At 50.1% G+C, this 26,678-nt stretch overlaps 2 long non-coding RNA genes and 1 pseudogene across 2 annotated transcripts; 2 read left to right on the top strand and 1 right to left on the bottom strand.

Moving 5' to 3' along the window:
- Nucleotides 1-996: 996 nt before the first annotated feature.
- On the bottom strand, nt 997-25,464 carry LOC119863709 (annotated as a pseudogene).
- Nucleotides 11,313-17,251, top strand: LOC122458237. Its single transcript, XR_006278159.1, has 3 exons — nt 11,313-11,507; nt 14,631-15,130; nt 16,577-17,251. It is a non-coding gene; the product is annotated as an uncharacterized LOC122458237 (long non-coding RNA).
- On the top strand, nt 21,774-25,698 carry LOC119863712. Its single transcript, XR_005295711.2, has 2 exons — nt 21,774-22,058; nt 25,346-25,698. It is a non-coding gene; the product is annotated as an uncharacterized LOC119863712 (long non-coding RNA).
- Nucleotides 25,699-26,678: the final 980 nt, after the last annotated feature.

Below are 26,678 nucleotides of genomic sequence, written 5' to 3' on the forward strand. Positions count from 1 at the left end.
GGATCAGCATGTCACCAGTTTACATGACACCTTCTGGATACCCATGAGGACAACCGTGTGTTGGGGGTAATGAGTGTGTCAGATCTGATCTGAGTCACTGTACAGTGGATACTCTGCTAGTTGGCACTGAAGGGCTCATGCAGTGCTTCAGGAATATTTTGGCCCTGGCATTGCTATACAACACCATCCACTGTAACTCCCTGCTCTCTGTCCCATTTCCTCTCTCTGCCAGATGTCTCCCTGCTCCCCTGGCAGCTGCCTTTTCACCATCAGTCCCAGAAACTGTTTTCCATCCAACGCCCCACTTATCTCCCCCTCTCCTTCTATGCATTTATCTCCTCTCCATCAAACCGCCTCTCTTGGAATCTAGTCACTTCACAGATCTGTAGCATCCTGGCTAACACTGGGTGGGGTTTGCAACAGAACATGGTTCTGATCTATGTTCACCTTTCCCTGTGTCATACAGGGCCCTGCAGGTGCCTCCCGGGGCAGCTCAGCTCAGGGCACAGATGAGACCGAAGTTAGTCCTGTCTACACTGCAACGCCTGGCCGCACTCTGAGGGTGTTGGCAGCCACCGTGCACTCAATGGCTCCTGCAGGAACAAGAAACTGAGAGTGCAGACAGGGCCAATCCCTCCTCACCCATCCCTCCCTCCTCTGACTCCAGCCTTCCCCGCTCCTGGATCCCTCCCTTCTGCCAACTCTTACCCTGCTCAAGATCCTCCTGCTCCTCACACTGGGGTCTTCTCCCCTCTGTCATTTCTGCCATGGTTCTCTTCCCCCTTGTGGGCTCTCTCCCCTCCCCTCTCATTACATCCCCCAACCCCCTCCCCAGAGTCTCTCTCGTGATCTGGGCTCTTCCCTTCCTGCTGCTGCAGCCCCCTCCCCACTCCACCCCACCCTTGGCCACAGCATCCACCCCTGACATTGCACCCACACATCCCCCTTTGTCCCTGCATCCCCACAGCCCAGCAGCCTGCTCCCCGCACCCCCTTCTCTGCCCCCTCCTCTCCCCCAGCTCACAGACCTGGGATGGGGAACTGGGGGGGGGGCAGGCAGGTGATACCCTTTGTACCATCCCCATGGGAACAGGCCTGGGGGATGGTCAGCGCTGGGAGGGGACAGCCTCTGCCACGGGGGTCACTCTCAGGGACAAAGATTCCCTTTGGCCAGAGCTGGGACAGGACAGATTATTAGGGGAGCAGTGTTTTTACCCTCCTCTTTGTAACCAACATAAAAATAAGGGTGGAGCGTTCCGGAAAAGGTGTCAGTGAAAGTGAAGAGATGGGACCTGTCAGTCACATCGTAAAATGAGACCTCACCTGCCTCATAGTCCAGGAAAATCCCCACCCGACTGGGCCTGATGCCTGTGGGGAGGGGGATCTTGGGGGGGGAGGTGCAGGCCTCGTATTTCCCATCCCTCAGCCACACAGTCCAGTATCCATTCCCAGGAGTGAGTCTGACCTTCCCTGTCCTGATCACAGATTCCCTACAAACCCCCACCGTCCAATTTATTTTGTCTCCCATCTCCACCTCCCAGTAAAACTTCCCGCCTGTGAATCCATTTGTGCCCAGGACAATAGGATAAGTATTGAATCTCTCAGGACTGTCAGGTCGATCCTGTCGTTTATCATCGTATGTCACAGTTTTCTGATCCTCAGACAGGACAAGGTTGGGATGAGCCGTGTTTGGATCCAGAGTCACATCCACTGAGGAGAGAATCAGAGTCAGTGTTGGGGCAGGGGCTGGTCACTGGGATCAAAGGGAAATTCACCCACATGCCCACAATCGCTGTGATATGGGGTTCTTCATCCTTTAAGGGGAGTCAGGAGCTCCGCTAATGCCGGGGGGACAGGGTCGGGGGGGTGGGGAGCAGGAGTGGAAGGGAAGGAAGGGGGAGATCTCCAGGGGGCCGTAGGGGGGCATGAGGCAGACACCAAGGAATCAGAGGGGGACGAAAGGGTGGGGGCCAGGGGATGGAGCGGGCACCAGGGAGAGCACGTACCAGGGTGCAGAGGGTGAAGGGAGGAGTGGGTGCCAGGGTGATGGGGAATGGGAGGGGTGGGCACCAAAGGGGGGACGGAGGGGCAGGTGCCAAGGGGTCGGGTCAAGGGGAAGGACCTGGGGGTGGGCACAGGGATGGAGGGGAGACGGGGGAGGGTGTGTTGAGGGGCCGAGGGTGGGTTGCACTAGGGGAGCAGAGAGGAGGGGCCGGTGCCATGGGGCTGGGAGGAGGGCAGTAATGGGGGCAGAGGAGTGGAGGGGGTAGGACTGGCACGGGCAGAGGAAGGGGACAGGTGTCAGGGAGGCGGGGGGAGGGGAGGGGGAAGGGCAGGCCTGGGCGATGGATAACACCCCTGGCGCAGCCGCTGCCACCCTGTCGCCTGACACCTTGGCCATGGTGGTCCCGCCTGTGCTCTGCCTCTTCCCCTCTCTGCCCTGCCCCTTCCCTGAGACCCCCACGGCCTCCTGCTACCAGGTGAGTGAGCCCTTCCCCACCTCCCCTCCCTGCCGCCCACCACCTCCCTCCTCCCCCTCCTCCCCATGAGCCCCCCCGCCTGCCACTCACTGTGTCCCTCCTCACCCCCCCCGCCCTCCGCTCGCCATCCCGAGGACGGGATGCGGTGAGCGGTGGGCGGGGGGTCTCACGGGGGCAGGGGGTGAGATGGGATGCATCGAGTGACGGCCAAGTGGGGGAGGAAGGTGGGGGGAGAGGCCTGGGGCCGAGTGGGGGTGGAGTGTGGGCAGGGCAGCGGGTGAAAGAGGTGAGACGGGGGGCTAGCCTCCCCCAAGGAAAGCTTCACCCACTGCTCATGACGGCAGGTGCCAGGGGGCAGAGGGAAGCTGCTCAGGGGTAGGGCAGGAGGCAGACACTGGGGGGGCAGCAAAGGAATGGGAGGGGCAGGTACTGTGGGGCTTTGAGGCCACTCACGCCGGTTCCCCGTTGTGCTGGTTGCTACACAGACAGAGGGGGATCTTCAGCTGGATCTGAATGACTGAGGGCACAGATCCTAGTGACTGTCAATAGGACAGTCCATAGGGCTCCGGAGTCACGTAGGGCTGCACAAAAGGAGCTCAGGGCCGAAGTCCCTGGTTTCAGCTCCACTGTGATGCACAAACCTCCTGCTGACCCCGTAGGTGCCAAAACTCACTCACAGTCGAAGTTTGTGCAGTAAAAGTTCCTCAGTGCCTCCCACAAGCTCTCCCTCCAGCCATGACCGTGGCTCCCTCCCTCTAGGCACATGGATGCCTATTCCCCTGCCTGAGCCCCAGCGTGATCCACAGACTGGGGCAAGATCAGTGTCCAGCCATCCTAGCCTAGTGCGGTAGGCGAGCTCAGGGGCTCTCTCTCAGACCGGGTCCCTCAGGCGAGGTCACACAGCAGCTGGTTGGGGAGGGCTTCCCTCATAAATTTTAGCCCAGTGGCTAGAGCATTGCCCTAGGATGGGGGGACTCCCAGTCCCTGCTCCCCCTCAGGCAGAAGGGGAGCTTAAACTGAAACAGGGCTCTGCCAGTCTCAGGAGAGCACTTTGACCACTAGGCGAGGCTGAGCTGGGGGGCTCCCCCACTCTCCTGCTGAGGATTTTCCATGGTGGATAATTAAAGGGCCATTGGTGCAGGGACAGGACTCTGGCTTCCCCCCTCGCTGGGGGTGCTCTAACCCCCCAGCTGTAGAGTCAGCTGCATACTTGCTTTCTCTGGCCCAATCACAGGTGCCGACTCCATGGGTGCTCCGGGGCTAGAGCACCCTCAGAAACAAAACAGTGGGTGCTCACCAGCCACCAGCCACCCTCCAATCAGCTGTTTGGTGGGCCCAGCTGTTTGGCAGTGGGCGGGAGGTGCTGGTGTGGGGCAGAGCGGGGGCAGGAAGAGATGGAGCAAGGGCAGGGCCTTGGGGGAAGGGGCAGAGTGGGGCCTTTGGAGCAGGGGTGAAGCACCCACCCAGAAAGAAGAAAGTCGGCATCTGTGCCCAATGATCTTTAATTATTCAGTCCATCGTGGAACAGCTTCCAGAGAGAGGAGGTCTCAGAACAGACTAACTTATACCCCAGGGCTGAGGGCCCTCCCCTGAGAGCTAGAAGGCCCCTGTTCAAATCCTTCCCTGCCTTGGGCAAAAGGGGAAATTGAAGCAGGGTCTCCCATGTGATGGCTTTAACCACGGGGCTAAAAGTCATTGCCAGCTCCTCCACCCCTGGCCAGTTTGTGTGGAGTGAGGAAGGTGTCCAATTCATTCCCACAAGATATGCCATAGGTGCTAAGCAGCCTGACTCCAAGAAAGGGGTTCCCTTTGTGGATCACTGAGCAGAGATAGGTGCCTATCTCCATGAGAGAGGCAGGGCTTAGCACACACCACTTTCATCAGCATCTCCTATTGTCTAGCTTAGGCATCTCCTCACCTCATGTCTTGGCTTTTGTGAATCACAGTCTAAAGGCAGGTCTTCACTTAAAATCCTGCACCGATGCAGCTGTGCCGCTGTAGCACTTTCACAAAGATGCTCTAAACTGAGAGGAAGGCACTTTTCCCATCAGTTTAGTTCATCCACCCCTGCCCCCCCAGCTCAGTGCATTAGGATACCCTGGCGTGCGAGGAGCCCTGGGCTCCTGGTGCTACAATGTGCATGCACATCCACTGGACTCTCTAATCCCTGCTGGAGCTGCCAGACTCTCCCAGCCTGCACGAATACATACATGGTCAGGCTGCATGCTAGGTGAAAACACACACACTTAGACACAGTTCTGAGGCAGAAAAGCTGCCGTATGGGCACAATTTGTTGCAACTGGGCCAGGGAAGTGTCACAAGCTGGTTACAAAAACCTGTCTGCCCTTGCAGTGGGGACATGACCATCCTCTCCCCAAACCCAGGGGGACACTGAACAGCTCTTGTCTTGTCCTGTTACACTAGAAGAACATTGTGGGTAGAGCTCGGTCTGAGTATGGAAATCCTGCCGTTGGGAAGAGCAAGTTAGCAGTTCAGTGCAAATGATGGACAGATAAGAATGTCCATCGTGCATAACCCAGGTACGACCCTGGAAAGGTGACACTAGGGGACATATTTCATCACTAATCAGCCTTTTCCCAAAGGGAGTGTGTCCCTGTGCTCAGCAATAAATCTGTGTTTCGTCTGTCCCCAGTGACATTGCTATTTCCAGCCTACTGAATGTCACAGGGAAATGCTCTGTGCAGGGAAAGGAGCAGAGAGCTCCCAGGAGAAGGTGGGTCTCACCATGGATACAATACCAGCGGTATGTACAGTACCTGCGTAGATTTGGGCGTTTCTCCACCCTGCAACCAAACACAGAGAGAGGGGTGAGAACGCCCCTGGACACAGACACACTGAGCAAGAGACAATATCACATCAGGGTCGTACTGGGGGGGAATGGAACTTACTGAGCTCAGTCTGGAGTTTGTCTGAAAATAAAACAAAGAGAAATGAGTCAGTGTCACATTATTTTGCAGAAGAGAAACAAGTGAAAAAGACCTTAAAGCAAGGAAGCCTCCTGGGCAACAAAGGAAAAGGAAAGGAAGAAATACAATACAGTAACCTCATCTGGCCACCTGGTCAGCAGCAAGAGTTTGTTAGAACTAAAGAGGGATCCTTCAGCAAATGAAAAGTATTAACCCTGTGAAGCCAGTAGAAAGCCACATTAAGTACATTGGGTGAAGCGAATGATAGGAATTAGGGGGTTAAAATGGAATTAGAAGAGGGAATAGCCAAAAATATAAAACAAATAAAGGGAACAATAGAGGAGGGTAATGACAATGCTGAGAGACTGATTTCTTTGCAACAGTTTTTACCATACTGAGTGTGTTGGGAAGAGACCAGCCATGGAGCTGCTCTTTTCAAGAAATAAACATCAGGGATTGAGGTGTGAAGTAGAGATAATAGAACAGACTGATTAATGAAAGAGCCAGACGTCACCAAGACCAGAGGAGATCCTTGCCAGGTTGCAAATGCCCAATAGTTGTGAAATGACCTAAGAGCGATATGGCTGAGCTGTTAACAATAATATGCATCTCATTAAAATCACCTGCTCTTCTGGAGAATCGGAATGTTGTAACCAGCTTTTCAAATTTTGGTAGGACTTGTCATGCGAATTACAGCTCAGTGAGCCTTGGGGAAGGGGTTGGAATAGGTGCAGGGAGGAGGCAGAGTTGGGGTGGGGTCTTGGGAGAAGGGGTTGGAATGGGGGTGGGACTAGGGTGGGAAGAGGCGGGGGGGGAGGGGCCGCTTGGAAGGGATGGAGTGGGGTCAGGGCCGGGGGTAGAGGGGGTCGAGCATACAGGGGAAAGCGGGGAAGTCAGCGCCTATGGTGATATTAGTTAAGTTTTTCCTCGGTGATGCCCTCATCAGGGACAAACATTGTCGTTTATGTCAGAGAGCAGTCCCCAGCAGTGATCCTCACACATGGTGCTTGCTGTGTCTGTGTGAGGCCCACATTAAAGAAGTGTTGCTCAATCATGAAATGGACTCAAGTGGCTCGAGACCTTTGCCTAAAGCAGCACCTGCTTGAACAGGCTATGTGACCTGCTTTCATTTTGAGGTCCTTGTCTGATTGGAAGTGGCCCTTGGGCTCTGAGAGCACTGCTGCTTCGCAGTCCAGAGCAGGTGCCTCTCTCAAGAAACAGGGGAGCTGTTCCCCATTGCATGCACCACGGAAAGGATCTCATAAGACCAACTGAGACTCAAGGAGACTCTTTCACTTTGCACAGGGTTGGTGCTTATGTGTGATATGGCATGGGTGCCTCTAATCTTTCCCTGGTACCATGTAGAGAGATTAGAGACCTGGTATTATGGGCTCTGGTTCTGGCCCCAGGGCATCTGTGGAGTCTAGTACGAAAGAGGATGATGGTGGCACTGACTGTCTCCATGTCGGTGGCATTCCAGGCAGCTACAGACCTCCTTTGCCTTTCATCCCAACCTCTCCTTTGGTCCAGGGCTATGCCATCTGTAGCCCCATTGGCTGAACAGGCTGTTGAATCAGGGCCAGCATCGAGGTTGGTGTGGGAGATCTCAACAGCTTTCCCCATCCTTGACTTCGGCACTGTCAACCAGTCCAGTACAATTGATGACTTTGCGACTGATACTGCTTCCAGCCTTGGCATACTCAGTGCAGGTGGAGCTGCTTCCATTATCAGCCCTGGTCCCTGCCTTGTTATGGGTAACAGATGAGTCAGGCCAGTTACTTGCTCCCTCTGGTCTGGCTCTGACTTTATTCCTGGAATCCCAAAGCTTCTCAGTTTCAAGGTTGGAATCTTCCTTCTCCTGGTCTCCATCGCCAAACCAGCATCGGGGACTGTTTACAGAGCATTATAGGCGTCAGGACTGGTGCTTCTCTCATGGTCGAGATGGGGGTCTCTGACCACAATGTCTTATCCTTACCAGAGGCCTCCATGGAATCTGTGGGACCTTCCTTGGTGATGGAGGTCATACTGCTTAGCTCAAGCTAAGGTGACATTGCTGGTCAGATCAGCAGTAGGAAATATAGGCCCACCACAGGTTCCAGCACTGGTGAGCTTTACCCATGGAGTATTTCGAGGCCTATCAGGACCTCTTGTCCCCTGCTTCACTGGGGATTCAGGCAGAGTTCCTTCAATGAATGTCCATCAGTTAGTGGATGCCCTGCAGCCATCTGCTCCTGGTAGCGTAGCCCTCCCAATCAGTGATGCACTACTGGAGCCTGCAAAGGTTTTCTGAAGCACGCTGACTTCCATATTGCCCACCACACTGTGTTGATTAGGCCTTAACTGGAGTACTGTGTCCAGCTCTGGGTGCCACATTTCAGGAAAGATGTGGACAAATTGGAGAGAGTCCAGAGAAGAGCAACAAGGATGATTAGGGGTCTGGAAAACATGACCTATGAGGGAAGATTGAAAGAACTGGGTTTGTTTAGTCTGGAGAAGAGAAGACTGAGAGGGGACATGAGAACAGTTTTCAAATGCCTAAAACGTTGTTACAAGCAGGAGAGAGAAAAATTGGTCTCCTTAACCTCTGAGGATAGGACAAGAAGCAATGGACTTAAATTGTAGCAAGGGAGGTTTAGGTTGGACATTAGGAAAAAAATTCCTGTCAGGGTGGTTAGGCACTGGAGTAAATTGCCTAGGGAGGTTGTGGAATCTCCATCATTGAAGATTTTTAAGAGCACGTTAGACAAACACCTGTCAGGGATGTTCTAGATGGTACTTGGTCCTGCCATGAGTGCAGGGGACTAGACTTGATGACCTCTCAAGGTCCCTTCCAGTTCTATGATTCTATGAAAGTGCACAGAAAGGGCTTCTTCTCTCACTTGGCATAAACTCCCTAGTCATGACTGCTGTGAATGATAGAGCCCAGCAGGGCAGGTTTAAGTCCATTCTGAAGGACAATTTCTCCAAAAGGATGGATTAAATGGGCAGGAAGATTTATACTTGCTCCTTCCTGAAAATGGGAATTGTATGCCAGCAGGCATTGGTGTGCAGTTATGACTTTGTAAATTGGACAGTGATGCCTAAGTTTGCAAACCAGCTGCATGTAGCCGCTAGAGAAGAATTTCAGGAATCTGATTTTAGGCAAAATCTACAGGGTTCTGACCAGAGTGCGGGGTGAGGGGCTCAGCCTACATAAGCAATGAAGTATGCAACCCTCTAGTTGAAAAAAAGCCACATAATTTTGCTCCATGATCTAAATTTTCACCTTGAGATTCTGTGCTCGGAACCTGCAGCATCGGTGCATGGAAGAGCTAAGGTGACCGTGACGGGTTGGAGCACAGAAACCCCCTGGGAGCTGCCAACTGATGTGCCAAGACTACTTCTGCCCCTGCTTTCCCTGCCAGCTTGGGACTCCAGCACCATGTCTTGTTGAGCCAGATACGCCAGTCTGCTCCTACACAGACCCAGGGTCTGAGCCACATGCCCCAAAGCTGCAGGCTTATCTGAAAGCAACTTAAGAAATGTTCCTGTCTTTAACACTCAGATGCCCAACTCCCAATGGGGTCCAAACCCCAAATAAATCCGTTTTACCCTGTATAAAGCTTACACAGGGTAAACTCATAAATTGTTTGCCTTCTATAACACTGATAGAGAGATATGCACAGCTGTTTGCCCCCCCCCCCCAGGTATTAATACATACTCTGAGTTAATTAATAAGTAAAAAGTGGTTTTATTAAATATAGAAAGTAGGATTTAAGTGGTTCCAAGTAATAAGAGACAGAAAAAATTACCAAGCAAAATAAAATAAAACATGCAAGTCTAAGCCTAGTACAGTAATAAAACTGAATACAGATAAAATCTCACCCTCAGAGATGTTTCAATAAGTTTCTTTCATAGACTGGAGGCCTTCCCAGTTTGGGCCCAATCCTTTCCCCTGGTACAGCCCTTATTCTAGCTCAGGTGGTAGCTAGGGGATTTCTCATGACTGTAGCCCCCTTTGTTCTGTTCCACCCCCTTATACAGCTTTGGCATAAGGTGGGAATCTTTTGTCTCGCTGGGTCCCCCACCTCCACTTCTAAATGGAAAAGCACCAGGTTTAAGATGGATTTCAGTACCAGGTGACATGGTCACATTTCCTGTGAGACTCCCAAGCCTTCATTCCTCTCAGCCTGACTCACAGGAAGGCCTGCCTGCAAACAGAGCCATCCACAGTCAATTGTCCTGCCTGTTAGGAGCCATCAAGATTCCAAACCACCATTAATGGCCCACACTTTGCATAATTACAATCGGCCCTCAGAGTTATATTTTATATTTCTAGTTTCAGATACAAGAGTGATACATTTATACAAATAGGATGACCAAACTCAGTAGATTATAAGCTTTGTAATGATATTTTACAAGAGACCTTTTGCATGAAGCATATTCCAGTTACATTATATTCATACTCATTAGCATATTTTCATAAAATCATATAGCGTGCAACGTCACTGTGACTTTTAGCATTCCTGGCATCTGCCGGAGCCTGGGCTGCTCTGGTGCCAAAGCAGCCCCTGATGTAAATCAGGGCTAATCCATATGGGTGTTGCAGTGACGTCATCTCCAGAGCACCGTCTTCTAGCGTACGGTGACTTGCAGGCACACCACCCTCATTTCTATCCAGGGGCTCCCTATGGTTTTTCATAGTCCAAGGCATATAAAATAAATTTCCCCTTCTGGGGGGTTCTGATATACTATAAATAAATTCATTTATTTATTTTCTCCCCTCTTGTCACTTTACCTTTCTCTCTGTGTTGCCTCCACAAGCAGTAACCGGCCAGGGCAATGAGAACCACCAGGAAAGCCAGGATCACCCCCAGAACCACAGTCCAGGCATTGACTCTTGGGAAAAACAGCTCTGCAAGAGAAAGTATTATTGACTTGGGAACAAATATGTACATAAGAATATATGAACAGCCATACTGGGTCAAACAAATGTTCCACGTAGCCCAGTAGTCTGTCTTCTGACAGTGGCCAAAGCCAGATGCTGCAGAAGGAATGAACAGAACAGGGCAATAATCAAGTGATCCATCCCCTGTCATCCACACCCAGCTTCTGGCAGTTAGAGGTTTAAGGACACCCAGAGCATGAGGCCACATCCCTGCCCATCTTGGCTAGTAGCCACTGATAGACCTATCCTCCATGAACACACCTGATTCTTTTTTGAACCCAGTTATACTTTTGGCCTTCACTAGATGGCAATGAATTCCACAGGTTGACTGTGAGTTGTGTGAAGAAATATTTCTTTTTGTTTGCTTTAAACCTGCTGCCTATTAATTTCATTCCTTGGTTCTTGTATTATGTGAAGGGGTAAATAACATTTCCTTGTTCACTTTCTCCACACCATTCACAATTTTATAGACCTCTATCCCCTCTTAGCCGTCTCTTTTCCAAGCTGAAAAGTCCCTGTCATTTTAATTTCTCCTCAGAGTGAAGCTGTTCCATCCCCTTAAACATTTTTGTTGCTATTCTCTGTACTTTCCATTTCTAATACATCCTTTTTGAGATGGGGCAACCAGAACTGCCTACAGTATTCAAGATTTGGGCTATAAACCATGGGTTTATATATATTTATTATGATATTTACTGTTTTATGATCTACCCGCTTTCTAATAGTTCCTAACATTCTGTTAGCTTTTATTAATACCACCGCACATTGAGTGGATGTTTTCAGAGAACTATCCACAATGACTCCAAGATCTCTTTCTTGAGTAGAAACAGGTAAGTAAGACCTGATCCTTTTATATGTCTAGTTGGGATTATGTTTTCCAATGGGCATCACTTTGCATTTATCCACATTGAATTTCATCTGCCACTTTGTTCCCCAGTTTTTTGAGATCCCTTCATAATTCTTCACAGTCTATTTTGGACTTAACTATCTTGAGTAATTTTGTATCATCTGCAAGTTTTACCATCTCATTGTTTACCTCTTTTTCAGACCTTTTATAAGTATGTTGAACAATACTGGTCCCAGTACAGATTCTTGAAGGACATCACGATTTACCTCTCTTCTTTCTGAAAACTGACCATTTATTCTTACACTTTGTGTCCTGTCTTTTAAGCAGGTACTGATCCATGAAAGCATCTTCCCTCTTATCCCAAAACAGCTTACTTTGCTTACGAGCCTTTGGTGAGGGGCCTTGCCAAAGGCTTTCTGAAAGTCAAGGTACCCTGCATGTACTGGATCACCCTTCTCCATATGTTTGTTGACCCCCTTCAAAAAATTCTAATAGATTAACGAAGCATGATTTCTCTCTACAAATGCCACGTTGACTTTTCCCCCAACAAATCATGTTCACCTATGTGTCTGGTCATTCTGTTCTTTACTATAGTATCAACCAATTTGTCTGGTACTGAAGTTAGGCTGTAACTGCCAGGCTCACTTCTGGAGACTTTTTGTTTTTAAATAAGAATTCTCTTCATCACCCCATTGAGAACTGTGATGTTCCAGCACAGAGAGATAAGTCAGATACAAACCTAAATACTCTTGCTTGAAGGTTGCAGCGTAACACAATTTTGTTTTTTAGAATCCAGAATCTTAATACCCAAGAACCCAAAACAGAGAGGGGCTGCTCCCTAAGGCAACAGGCAAAACTTCCACCTTGCAGGATCCTAGAGCTCAGTCTCTAGCCCAAGCCCAAATGTCTACACTGCAATTTAACAGCCCCTTAGCCCAAGGTCCACAAGCCTGAGTCAGCTGGCATGGGCCAGCCATGGGTTTTGAATTGCAGTGTAGACATATCCAAAGAGAACTAAGCTTATAAAGAAGTTTCCAAGAAGTGTTCAACATGTTGAAGGTCCAGGCCAATAAATAGGAGACACAATGATAAATACTTTCTGCCCATGTCTGTGGCGTCTCAGTCCATCCATGTGTGGCACAGACCGTCACTGACCTGCTACAGAAATCGCTGACTCTCTCTCCTGGTCAAGTCGGGGGTTCCTGACACAGCAGGACACTTTATGGTTGGACTCTTCTTTTAGAACAATGGCAATCTCTGTTTGAAACAGGCCATCGGCTTCTTGGGATATTTTTTCAGAGGCTGATGGTAAGAGGTTCCCCTGGAGATCTCTCCACTGAGCCTCAGGCTTTGGGTACCATCCAGATGATCGACACACCACCTGGATCCCTCCATTCTGATGTCCCTCTACAGAGATGTCAGGATCGGAGCCCAAACCTACAGAAGAAATAAATAAATTTGTGATAACCCTATAGTGCCCAGTAATGAGCCAAAAGCGTTATTACACTGTTATCAAAAGCCATTTCCTATCAAACTAATAATTGAATGTGAGTCCACAAGTGCAGCAGGTCACCTAATTTGGCCAGATTCCTATTTGATATAGAGTAGAATTAATGTTAATGTCAGGGCTGTTCTATGCACAAACTTTCTCCAGTTTAGTTAACCTGGTTTAGTTAATCAAGTGCAAATCCCTGTGTGGACACTCTTAAATCAAGACTTAAACTAAATCAATATAAGCCATTTCCAAACTCTTTTCAGAGGTTCCACCTGGATGTTTGCACTAGTTCAGCAGTTCTCAAATTTTAGCAACCTAAGGACCCCCATTTTGATTTCAAATTTTTAGCAAACCCCCTAGCCCCACCCACTCAGCACCAGGCCCTGCTCTCACTCCACCCCTCCCCCCAAGACCCCATCCTCCCCCACCTCTTCCTGCCCCTACTCCACCCCTGCCCCTCCTCTTCCCCACCTCTTTCTATCCCCTTCTGTGAGCACACCCCGTCTCTGCTTCTCCCCCTCCCTCCCAGCCCCGGCTGCACACCGCTGAACAGCTGTTCCCCAGCACACAGGAAGCACTGGGAGGGAGGAGGTGGTGTTGAGGAGGAAGGGGAAGGAGTTGATTAGTGGGTCAGTGCACCCCTTGGAGTATCTGGGGGTCCATGGACCCAGTTTGAAAAACTCTTCACTAGTTCATTGAAACCAGTGTGTGTGTATGTGTAAATAAGCCTTAAATAGTTCACTAATAAAAAAACTTTATTATAGGGGAATTCAGGTTGCCTTGGCAGGACCTTGTATCCTTCCAGAATGCTGAAATGGGTAGCAGAAAACTGATACCTCTCAGAGCCAGGAAATATACTCACCAAAACAGAAACACAAACCATGGGCGGCAGGGAGAGCTGAGCCTTCCCAAACAGCCAGGATGTGGCCCATCCACACTCCGCCCCTTCTCCCCATCCTGCTTCTCACTCTGCAGGTGTCCGGCTCTTCCGGGGCTGCCAGCCTCCTGATGCTCTGGGCCCAGGGGGGCTGGGGCTGCTCTGCCCGGCTTCAGAGTCCTGGCACTCCAGGGCTGGGAAGGCAGGGGCCTTGCTGCCCAACAGCCCAGTGCTTTGGGGCCAGGAGGGCTGCAGCCATGCTGTCTGGCCTCCCCACGCTCCAGGGCCGCGTGGTGCTCTGTGGCCAGGAGGGCTGGTCCCTTGGTCCCTCCCAATGTACTGGTTGACAGCCTGGTGCTTTGGGGCCATACTTTCCGGTGTAATGGCAAAAACAACAGCCAGAAAATTTTCCTACTCCAGCCCTCCCGGCCCCGGAGCACCAGGGGTAGGAAAATTTGCTGGCTGCTGTTTTTGCCATTACATTGGCACTCCAGCTTGGAAAGGCTGGAGCTGCACTGCCTGGCCTCCTGGTTCTCGGATGGGGGGAAGAAGGGGGGAGGGGAGGGGCGCTAACCTGGGGCAGGGACCAGTGGCCACAATGGAAGGGGGCTGGGGGCACAGGGCAGGGGCCAGTGCCCACAATATGGGCTGGGCTCCATTGGGCACAGAGGGGATGAGGCCTTGGGTAGAAGGGGCAGGGCTGGGTAGGGGGAGAGATGGGGGCTGTCGCAAACACTAGATAAGGTCACACTGGGGATTTTTTATTACCGATGAGCTAAACTGAAATAAAATTATCTTAATTTGAAGCAAGTGTCTTGTGAATTCAAATGGATTTCTTTATTGCGGGGTCAGTCTGTGGGCAGAGAGGCCATTAGGTTGCTTGGAAATTTCATACGGACCATCCTAGAGAGGGAAAACAACCGCCCAGGAGAATGCCTCAGTGACCGAACCCTGCTGACAAGAGCCGCCTCCAGTGCCATTCACACTGGCCCCACATGTCTCCAGAGGCACATCAAAATGATGAAAAACACAAGTACAAGCGTACCAGAGTTATTGGCTATGATTGTTTGTCTGACAGTAGCAATTAGAAGTCCCAGCTGAGACTGGGTCCCCAGTGTGCTGGGCTTTGCGCACACATCATAGGAGACAGTCTGCGCTGAAGAATTTACAGTCTAAACAGGCATGACAGAGAAAGGGTGAGAGAGGAAACAGAGGCACAGAGACTTGCCCAAATTCTTGCACAGCTCAGTAGCAAAGGCAAGACTAGAACCCTGTCCCTTGACACTCAGTTGCACTATCCATCAGGCAACCCTGCCTCTCACTTATTGCTAGTCTAGCATTGGATGTGCACCTGCTTCACATTCTCCAGTGATGGTGGGTGAGCTGCTCCATAATCCTGCCAGCTCCTGAGCAGGGACAAGGGACTGGCTCTCCCATTTATGAACACAGACAGTGCCTCTCACCACAGACACTTCACGGCAGGTATGAAGTGTTGAATAAGAACCATTGGAAGGAGCTGTGCACAGTTTAACTGATGGGCAGGGAGGCTAAACTCTTCCACTATTTTCACTTGCAAAGGTAATTTTAGAAACATATTTGTAATCCCCTTGGGCTTTAGAGAAGCCCCTCTAAAACCTGCCTCAGGCAGTTGAAGTGCTGAGTGTTCCAGAGGGAGGAGATGGACAGAGGGAGAGGTCAGGGCATACGTGCCGACTCCGTGGGTGCTCCGGGGCTGGAGCACCCATGGGAAAATTAGTGGGGTGCACCCACTGGCAGCCAAGCTCCAGTGGCAGACGGTGGGTTACAGGACCCTGTATATCAACCACGGTTACCCTGTGGGTGCCAGACATGAGGCCAGACATTAGTGTGAGGAGGATCAGCTATGTTTGGCCCCAGGTGTGCACAAGAGAGTTGTAATAAACACAACATTCATATCACCTGACTTTTTGGGTGTTGTGTATTTTATTACCCCATAAATTTAACCCATTTACGCTACCCCAGACTCCAAAGAGTCACAACACTCTTCAAGACAATCTGAGTGTCTGTGTGGATTTTAGAGCCCTTTAGAAAAAACAGTAAACTAGAATAAACCTTAACCAGAGCAGAGCTACTGCCCCACTGTAATGAGATAAATCAGGTGTCATCTCACAATGAATCTTTGATCCACTTATTACCCTATTGAAGACATCAAAGTATCACAACAAGTTACTGACCTGCCACCTGTAGTTCCAATAAAGCTTCTTCATAAACCACTCTAGACTGAAAAAAACACTTGTACTGTCCATCGTCGGAGGGTTGGATATCACGTATTCTCAGGGAAACACTCCCATCAGTGATGTGGTCTTTTAAGAGCTCAGTCCTTCCTTGATATTCTGGCATCTGCTCACCATACTGATCCTGCCCATCATGGTACAGATGCACAACTGCAGAGTACTGGGACCTGAACCATCTCACCTCCATGCTCTGAGCATCCATCCTGGGGGAAAGGTGGCAGGGCAGGACGGCCTCCCCACCTAAGGAAGCGGTGTTGGATGGCAGGTCCAGTTACTGTGAACTGTGCTGAGAAATATGCAATGAAAATAGAATTAAATTGACAGGGGGCTGAGGGTGGCATTAATTCAGCAGGTTTCAGAGTAGCAGCCGGTTAGTCTGTATTCGCAAAAAGAAAAGGAGTACTTGTGGCACCTTAGAGACTAACAAATTTATAGAGCATAAGCTTTCGTGAGCTACAGCTCACTTCATCAGATGCATTAATTCAGCAGTAAGACAAAATAAAAGAGCGTCCTGCATTAGAAGTGAACACCCTTTCTCCATGCAGTATCCTAGGCATGTCTATAAGTGCAGAGAGTCACATGCTTGGGGTAGCTGCATCTTTGACTCCCTCTGGGGTCTGCTTAAGGATTGTCCCTTAGGTATCAGGCCTCCAGCTGTCACCTCTCTCTGAGCAGGGACCCATTGCCCTCTTCCTCCACTGGGGTTTAAGGCTTGCAGTTTCCTTGCAATTCACTGTGGTTTTCCCACCAGGTCTGACCAAAGTCCAGCACCTATGCTTTGCTTTCCATCCCAGGGCTATGAACAGTGTGTGCCAGAGGTTACCAGTAACCAAACAGGTTTTCCAAAGCAGGGAACATTTATGGACAAAAGCCCGAGAGAGAAAAGTTACCACAAACCAATCAAACATCTGAACATGTTACACTTATCGCAAAGGATTCTCATCTGGCACATGGGGACAGACTCTCTGTCAAACCTTTCTCTAAGGGTTTCTCTCAGTTTGTAGCCCAAGATCCCAGGCCCCTGGTTAGTTTAAATCAGCTTTTCATACCAAAAATCTTCATTCTCTTTGGTTTCTGGAAACTAGTTTAACCACCTAGGGGTGGTACTTCTCTGGAGCTGTTATCTGTCCCAAAAGAAATTACACCCCATCATTTGTATATCCTGCAGGAGATGGGGAACCCTCCCCCATGGAGCAGATTACAATCCGGAGCCCACAAAGATAAATATATAACAGATCGATACTGTGAAGTTGCACTCCATATGCTTTATGAAAATAGGTTTATGAATCTGAAAATGACACAGCTGGAACGTGCTTTATGCAAAAGGTCTCTTGTAACATATCATTGAAAAAGTTATAATGTGCTGAATTTGATTTTCCTATTTGTATGCATGTATCATACTTATAGAAATATAAGATATGAACTTATATTACTGGTGTAAAAAGAAAAGGAGTACTCGTGGCACCTTAGAGACTAACCAATTTATTTGAGCATAAGCTTTGTTAGTCTCTAAGGTGCCACAAGTACTCCTTTTCTTTTTGCGAATACAGACTAAAAGGGCTGCTACTCTGAAACCTGTCATTACTGGTGTAGTCATACCAGGTGCGGGCTGTCAATGGGGCATCAGGAACTTGATGACTCCCATTGACAGGACAATTGGCTGTAAATTGCCTTGTTTACCTTAAAGCCTTCCTGTGTATGGGTCAGCCAACCTAGGAAGAATGGAGACTGGGGTCTTACACAGACATGTGAACATGTCATCTGATACTGAAATCCATCTTGAAGCTGGTACTTTTCCAGAGTGGAGGTGGGATTCCAAACAAAGGTTTCCCCGTTTTAGGGAAATTCTATATAAGGCAGGGGAAGTAAACAATGAAGGTCTTCATCTGGCTTAAGAGATGGCCTCCCCACCCCAAGGATATACCTGAAAGCATCTGGAAACAAAAGAACTGTAACTACAGGGGTGGGAGAGAACAGGCTGGACCCAGGTCAGAAAAGGCAACTGACCAGAGAAGGATTTTACTTGAAATAACATCTAGAGTGAGAAGTTATCATCTGTAACTGATTTCTTAGTGTATTAAGTTTAGCTGTGCATGTTTTGGTTTATCTTGCTTTATGATTTATTTTGTTCTATCTGTTATTACTTAAAACCACTTAAATCCTACTTTTTATACTTAATAAAATTGCTTTTGTTTATTAATAAACCCAGTGTAGTAATTGTTACCTGAGGGAAAAACAGTTGTGCACATCTCTCTTTCAGTGATATAGAGGGCGAACATTTTATGAGGTTACCCTGTATAAGCTTTATACAGAGTAAAACGGATTTATTTGGGGTTCAGGCTCCCAGAAAGGCTGAACACTGGGTGCTGGGAAAGTCCCTGTTAACTGAGAAGCCCCTGGGCTGAGCGAATCTCAGTTTCTGTGAACTGTAGAGGGGTGTGGCCCAACCTCTGAGTCTGGGCTGGAGCTGAATTGGAGTGTCTGGCTCAGCAAGACAAGAGTGGAGGGGTGCCCATTCTGGCAGGAGGGTTGTTCTCTGTGGTACCCCAGAGCATCAAGTGACAGTCTCAAGGGGGTCTCTGTGACCAAACCCATCACAGATACTATCTATGGAGAGGGTGCAAAATACACAGAATATTCATGACGGTAATTTGATAGTCCCCAAATATGGCATGTGGTTGCCATATCTGTCACCCAGAGTTCACAGGTGAATGTTATACACTGTCCCTATCATCACTGAACAGGGCTGAACACTTCTCACAGCACCTTGGGTATAATGGATAATGGGTGGAGGGGCTCGTTCTCTGACACACCAAGGACTTTTCATGCTGCTCCAGTGCAGTGCCCTTCCTGACTGCTGTAAGGATGGTGTAAGGGCCAGCAGGATGTGAAAAGAGATCATTGCCATTGTGCAGGTAAAGTCAGAGGTCAGACAATGAAGAGGGAGAAGGAGGCAGACAGAAAAGTGCAGGGGGCAGAGAACCAGCCATTGTGGAACTGAACAGAAAGGGGGGGTCTCTGGGCAGAGACTCAGCATCCAGAGCAACAAAGAGAGCTGGTTAAATTAGCAGAATGGAAACCACAGCAGGAGGGAACCAAAATGTCTGTGTAGTGTGGGGGCAGCTCTGGGGGTGCCATGGGATACAATAAGACTTTCACTGAGGGCACAGAATGAAGAAGGTCTCACTCTCACCCCTAGAGGGCTGTGCCTAGTGCAGTGAGAATGACTTGTGGGTTTTAATTTCATAACTGGAGAGTTGGGAAGTCATGATTTGTTTGTGGCTGAAGAGTCTGATCTATGACTTACATGGTCCAGCGGTGCAGTGTAGTGGAATTGTGTAGTGTCCCTTTAAATAGTTTGTGAGCCCAGTAACGGTGCTCACCATGTTCTATGTCTTAGAAGCCTCCAGTCAGAGCAGTAGTGTGTGTATAACTAGGCCTGACTAGATTGTGTATAGATAAACACCATCACTAGGACCCAGCTGTGCTCTGCGGTTTATGATCGTTGTGTAAAGAGCAAAAGACCAGGGCTGGATTTAGGGGCAGGTGACCCAGGCAACCACCTGGAGTGCCAGGATTGGTGGGCGCCAGGCTCGGGGGGTGCCAGGCTTGGGGTCCTGTGTCTGTTAATGACAAAAGGGAAAACAGAATGCTTGAAGTGAAATGTTTCAAGTATTGATGTTAGTATATTCCAGTTATTCCTAAAATTAAAAATTTTCTTAGAGGAAACATTTTTTTTTGCTTATATAGGCATGAATAAATACAGATGTACAGATCCTAGCATGCACATTTATTGTCTTATATGACAGGGATAAATCATGCATGCAAATCGTGCATCAAAGTCATGAAATGGGCAACAAATACAATAAAAGAAAAGTATTCAAAAGTTTAACAAATGGAAGGGGCGGAGCAACAAAAAAACGCTCCTCGCCTAGGGCACCATTTGGTCGAGGGCTGGCCCTGCAAAAAGCAGACGTGGTTTACGAGACAAGGCAGTGATGTGAGGTGGATGGTGATGACCAGGAATAGAACATCAGCAAACCCAGCGAGGAGCCCAGAGCTCCTACCTGACACCAGACTGTGAACCTGTAGAGCGAGGCAGAAAGCGACGTAGCCAGACAGAGCGGAACTCACTGTGGAGCCTGGAGAGAACGAGGGAACCTTCCCCGTCATCGTAGCTGGTCTGGGGAACAGGAGAAATAACAAACCAGATGGTGAGTGAGTGGGACGCGGTGACAGCGACACAGGGCAGTAGGGAGGAGGTAACAAGCTTCACTGCTGCCAACCATGCACCAGAAGGGAAGGGATTTCCCCACAGTCTCGTCTGCCCTGGCTCTGACCAAGGTCAGATGTCACTGTGCCAGCAGCCGGTCCATACCACGTTCACACCATGGCTGCACCTGTGGAGATGTCTGGTGTAATTTAGATTGCAATAGGACATCTACACTGAACACATCACCAGCCACCGACAGTGCCAGGAGGTATGAGCTGGAGTGACATGGTGCATCGACTATGAGAGAGGGACCAAAAGACTTTGTCCATTGAACCATATGAACTGGAACCATAAATTCACGGAACATTAAATCTCACCAAATGAAGGTCAATCCATCCTCATCATCGTATTCACTCACTATACTCCACACATGAACATAGCCATAATATGATCAACATACCCTCATATCTCAATGTCTGTCCTTTGACCTGTTATCCTTTTACCCCCAATCGGGGATATTGCAGATTATGTATTCCTTAGCCACTCGATCTTAAACCAAACTTCGCACCCCTTGATAATCTGTACATTATTCCCTGATAACCTGAAACTTCTGTGCTTAAATTCTGTACAGTTCACTTTTTAAAAAAACATCATCTTAATAAAAAATTTAAATCTGTAAACTCTCCAGGGCAAGGATGGTTCCTCACTATTGGTGTGTCCAGGGCACAGCACAATGGGGCCTGCATCTTGGTTGGGCCATTTAGGTGTTACAGTAATATAAATAAATAAATGAGAAAGGAGGTATTAGGGAGAACAAGTGAGTGCAAGCAATGCCTCTGAGTGTGGTAGGAATGGCCACTTATTGCTGCGGGAGAAAGCAGCGCCATCTCTCAGCCACACCTGTCTTGGGTGAGGGCATGGCAGCAGGTATCACAGGCCAGGGGAGGCTAAGCCTCCCCAAACAGCCCAGCCTGCCCAGCCCATGCTCTGCCCCCAGCCCCCACCTGCCTGCTTCCAGTTCCCTCTTTTCGGCTGGGACTTGGGCAGGGACAGCCAGCATGTGGCTGGGACTTGGGGCAGCTGGGGCCGGTACAAGCACCGGCCTACAGCCAGGACTCAGTGTGGTGCTCCGGGGCTGGGGGTGGCTGGGGTGGCCTGGGACTGGGGGGCCAGTGGCTATGGTGGGGGTGCACCGGCAGGGAGGGGGGTGGGGACTTGGGCAGAATGGGAGAGGCCCAGGGCTAGGGTCTTGCAACGGGCAGTTCACGTGCTGCCCATAGGTGAGGGCTGAGGATCTCCCTAAGAGCAAATCAGCCCCTGGCCCCAGGGATTTTACATGTCCTGTGTTGGTGCAATGTCAGGGTTGAATTCTAATCAAGGTCACCACATCTCTGTGGCCCCTCAGCTCCGCAACATTTAAACAATTCTAAAGTGAGATTCCCAGAGGCGGTATGGTCGTGCTCCTGGCTCCGTAACACTGCTTCAGTGCCTATGCCGGTAGGGTCCTTAGGCTTCCTAGGTGTGTCTGCAACCTGCGGGTACCGGGCTTAGGAGCCGTGAGTGCCCAAGTGACTGCATATGCTGGGCATCACCTCTGGCGGTTGGGGGCTCACTGGGAGGCTCGGGGTCTCTTTTCGAAGTCTTTCCCTACGTTCACCCTCTGGAGGGAGAAAGCTGCGGCGCTGGTGCGCATCGCCAAGGAGACTTGGGACCAGGTCAGTCGCCTCTTGGATGGCTTCCTCCATAAGGAGAAGTTTCGATTTTAGTTCCTGGTATTTTTCAGGATCTGTGTGAAGGGGTGTACCAACCGCTCGTTAGGCCGACGGACAGACCAATCGCTGCAGGCCTAAGGAGGCCACGCCCCCAGCCTTGCTGCACATGCTCCCAGTGGAAGCGACAGATAAAAGGAGGCGGCCCAGCCCATCTGGGCTGGCTGAGGAGGAGGACGGACGTGTGTTGCAAGCTCCTGCAAGATGCTGGAGGCTCCCCAAGCAGGGGAACCTTAGACCCGGACTATGCGGTGAGCAGCCAGGCAACTGCAGAGATTGACAGGGATGCTGAGCTGCAGCAAGCTGAGGGATGTCTGAGAGCACCTTGTGGTAGGAAGGGACCCAGGGAATGTAGTAGAAGCTGATGGTTAATCCCTTAATGTGGAATTCCCTGGCTTCAATCATGCCCTGGTCGAACCCAGTGGAGCTGGATGGGCCCGGGTTCCCCTGCCTCTCCCCCTGCCACTAGGTTTGCTACTGTTTTTTTCTGCCCTGCCCCGAGCCAGAACCCAGTTGTTGTTGCCACTCACTGCCAGCCAGGCTCTCAGGGGCCATAGACTGTTTTTGTTTGTTTTGCCCACCTGGGTGATGAACTGACTATTTGTTCCGCCCAGCCCCAAGGTCCGAACACCGAACTGTTATTGTCGGCCACCAGTCAGGAGGGCTTGGAGGCTAAGACTGCTTTAGTTCTCACCCTGCCTTTGGGCTGTCTTTTGCTCAACACCTGCCAGGGATCCTTCGAGACCCATTGTTGCAATTATTTGATCCCACAGGGAGTCCAGACACTTGTGTTACAGCATGGGTGCAGTGAAGGCTGGGCTTGGGGAAGCTAGCCCCTGGACTGGCCCATCCCTTCTGCCTGAGGCTCTTCCCCTCCCACCCGAGCCCCACCCTGCATGGCCACCACCACCTCCCCCCACCCCTGGGCTGCCTGAGTGCCCCCAGCCCCAGAGTGCCAAGTGGGTGGCGCAGCCCTGCTCCTGCAGCCCCGGAGCACCAAGCAGTTGGGGTGGGTGGCATGGCCCCCCTACCCCAGCCCCAGAGCATGGGCAGTTGGGCAGGCAACATGGTCCCCCTCCTCCAGCCCTGGAGCACCAGGTGGGCACCTCCCTTTAGTCCCAGAGCACCCCCTCAGCCCCAGAGTGCTGGGTGGGAGGGCAGGCAGCATGCCCCCCCCCGACCAGCACCAGAGCACAGGCCGGCCCCCACTAGCCCAAGCCTGGGGCCCTGGCCATGGGGGGGAAGAGCCCCTCACAGCACAGCACCAGGAAGCAGGAAGAGGCCTGGGGGTGGAGTGTCAGTGTGAGTGTTTGGGGAGGCTCAGCCTTTCCCGACCTTCGATACCCACTATCTATGTGTGACGAAGTGTACCAACTCCATCCTGGATCAATGGGTGTGGCCTCATTTGACAAGCAGCCCCCCCATCACAATCTGTCTTTCAGTTGGTGACAGAAATCCGTTAAAATGTTAGGTTTCAGAGTAGCAGCCGTGTTAGCCTGTATTCGCAAAAAGAAAAAGGAGGACTTGTGGCACCTTAGAGACTAACAAATTTATTTGAGCATAAGCTTTCGTGAGCTACAGCATCTGATGAAGTGAGCTGTAGCTTACGAAAGCTTATGCTCAGATAAATTTATTAGTCTCTAAGGTGCCACAAGTCCTCCTTTTTCTTTTATTAAAATGTTAGTCTACAATTCCCTAGTCCTCTTTGCTCCTAGACTTAGGGCTAGATTCAGAAAGATTTAGGCGCTTTTCATCAGTAAAACTTTCGTTGGCCCAGGGTGTGGTTTTTTTTTCAAACTCTGGACCGACACAAAATTTTTACTGATAAAAGTGAAGTGTAAACACAACCCTGGAATGTGACTCACAAAAGCCAACATGCTAGGCATGGAACTGCCTAAGCTAGACAATGGGAGGTGCCAGCCACAGCCAGGAACCCTCTTTGGAGATACTCCCCTCTGCAGGTTTTGCAAGAAGCCGGGGAAACAACACTTCCCTCACACCTTTTTAGCCCACTGCTTAGAGCACTCACCTGGGATGTGAGTGACCCAGGTTACAGCTCCCCTCAGCCTGAGGGTGAGAAGGGATTTGGACAGGGATCAGCTCTTTTTAGGAGCGTGCTCTGAGCACTAAGCTATGGGATACTGTGATGTGAGGCCCCGTCAGTCTTTCCTATTGAAGCTGTTGCCCTCTGGATAAATAATTAAAGCTGAATTGGAGCAGGGGGACTGGACTGTGGTCTCCCACCTTGTGGGTGAGTATGTTAACCACCCTCCTATAGAATCAGTCTCATGCATGTGTTTTCTTGTGCTATCTCCCTCTCCTTCAAAGATTTGTTTTGGGCCAGAGCCTGAGCGAGGGAACATAAACATGAGTAGGACCTGGTCACTGGGTGGTTATAGCACTGACCAGCATCCAGGCCTGTGTCTCCAGTGGAGCTTTAACTGGAGAGACAGAGAACGCCTCACATCAGCATAGCCCCATGATTCGAGCACCCTCCTGAGTCACAGTTGCCCGGGGGGCTCTTACCATAACCCAGCTGTGGCTCTGAGGTCTCGCCCCCTGTCTGGAACCAGGTGGGGGGAAGAGCCGTGCAAACAGCTGTGGGGAGCTGCAGACCCTCCACCTGCCCTGGGCCGGGGGATGGAGGATGGGGATATGGGCTGGGGGCTGTCTCAGGCCCGCCCAGCCTGGGCACATGGAAGGTCTGTGGCTCCCCGGCCCTGCTCTGGCTTCCAGCTTGGCTGGGGGGCGGGGCCTTGAGGGAAAGAGGAGGGGCAGGGGTGGGGCCATGGAGGGAGCAGGAGCTCCTGGCCCCCCATTTTTGGGAAGGCTCCGCTCCCCTGTGCTGAAGGCCTTTTCTTCCCCTGGTTTGTGACTTGCTCTGGGGCTCAGGCGGGAGATAGGCACCGGATGCCTATAATATGGCAGCAGGGCATGTGCCCAGAGACAGAAACATAGTCAAAAGCTTAGGTGCTCAATGAGTTTAGACCCCTACATTTTCAGCTGGAATTTTGTGCATCACTGGGGAGCCTAAAACTGGAACTTAGCCTGGTGCCTAAACCCCAGACTTAGTTGCCTGACTCCTTTTGTGCATCTGGACCTTAGTAACTAAGGGAAAGGAAGAGAAACATACACACACACACACACCATCATAACATCAACTAAGGAAAATTACATAGGGTCATTACCTACCCATCTCATCTAACATTAAAGAAAGCAGATGAGCAGAAGGGAGACCAGCACTGTGGATCTCTGAATTTGCATGGCCACTTCCACAGCCTTGTTTACATTCAGAGTAAGGAGGTGCCTGTTGACCCCTATGGCCTTTTGGCAGTAATAGCTCATCTAGATTAAGTACTGTAAGGAAATCTCAGCCAGAGCCATTTACCTGGAGCTCCCCTACCTGCTGAATCCCAGAGAGACCTTTTCCAGCCTTTTCTGCCTCTGCAGGGCGCTCCTATCCACAGCCATTTGAGAAAGAGCTGGTATCACAATTGTCCATTTCCCTTGCTGAGGCTGTCTCATCCATTCCATTCAGGGAGTCCTGGAGCCCAGGGGTTTGAGACTGGATTCTTCATGCTTTATTGATTCAAGGTATTTTAAATTGAACTGAGCGTCCTGCTTCCTGATACTTCCGCCTGCTGCAAAAATGAAAGTAAGAAACCGGTTGGAAAATTACAGTCATAGACTCCCTGGCACACGTTGACTGCTGCACAGAGATCAAAGTTCTCTTAAAAAGGCATACACCTGCAGTAAGTACCGAGATGGCAGGTCTGGTGCCAGCAATCTCAGTGATCCATGTGAGCCAACCTGGGGTGTGTCAGCCCTGAAACCTGCTTTTCCTCCTCTCCACTGATCACTATAACAGCAATAAATTCTGTTAATACCGCACCTTCTGCCTCAGCTTTCTGCTCCAGATCTGAGCAGTTACTAAAAGTTTGGGGCCCTGTGGGATTTTCTAGGTGGGAGGAGAAATTGAAGGTGGAATGTGATCTCTTTGGTGCAATCTTGTTTATTTACAAGTAATGGACAAAATTGGGTTTCCCTGAACATGGAAGGAACCAACAACGGGTTTCTTGCTTACAACACCCAAACCATTCTTCAGCGAGCACCCCAAAACTGCTCTGCAGGCTTTTCTCATGGCTGTGCTGCCAACTGCTTGGACACGCTGTGGCCTTTTCTACACTGCCACTTACAGCAATGAGACTTTCCTCGCTCAAGGGTGTGAAAAAACACCCCCTGAGCGATGCAGATTTCAGCACTGTAAAGGGGCCATGTAGACAGTGCACCAGTGCTGGGAGCTATGCCCCTCGTGGGGATGGCTTTTTACAGCGCTGGGAGAGTTCTCTCCCGCTGCTGGAGCCACATTAAAGCGCTGCCATGGCAGCACTTTAAGGTCAGCTGTGTAGACATACCCTCTGTCTGTCTGTCTTGCTTCTCCCTTACTCTAAGACAATACCCTCTGGAGCCCTCTGCTGACAGACTCAAAATTGCTGATTGGCTCACACACCCCTTTGTCGCAGGTGGGGCTGTTTAGCTGTAGCATACAGCTAGCTCAGACTAAGGGTGGAGGTTACAGCAGTTTAAATGAGGTATAATCTGATGCTCAGTGGAAAACTAGCATGTGACCATGTTATGAAAGACTCTGTTGTAATCCATACACACAAGAGGGTTGGATTAAGGTTTCACAGTCACCTGCAGTATTGGCATTTCCTCACTTATGACTGAGTACTTGACTTTGCAACCTGAACATTCTTTTAACGTTGTTTTGCATGTAATTTCCCAGGTTTTTAAAAATAATAAATGGGGGGGAAAAATAGAAATATTTTCATCGGCACCAGCAACCAGAGCAGTGTGAGCACAGGAGAGAA

This window comes from Dermochelys coriacea, chromosome 11 (assembly GCF_009764565.3).
Source record: "Dermochelys coriacea isolate rDerCor1 chromosome 11, rDerCor1.pri.v4, whole genome shotgun sequence".
NCBI lineage: Eukaryota > Metazoa > Chordata > Testudines > Dermochelyidae > Dermochelys > Dermochelys coriacea.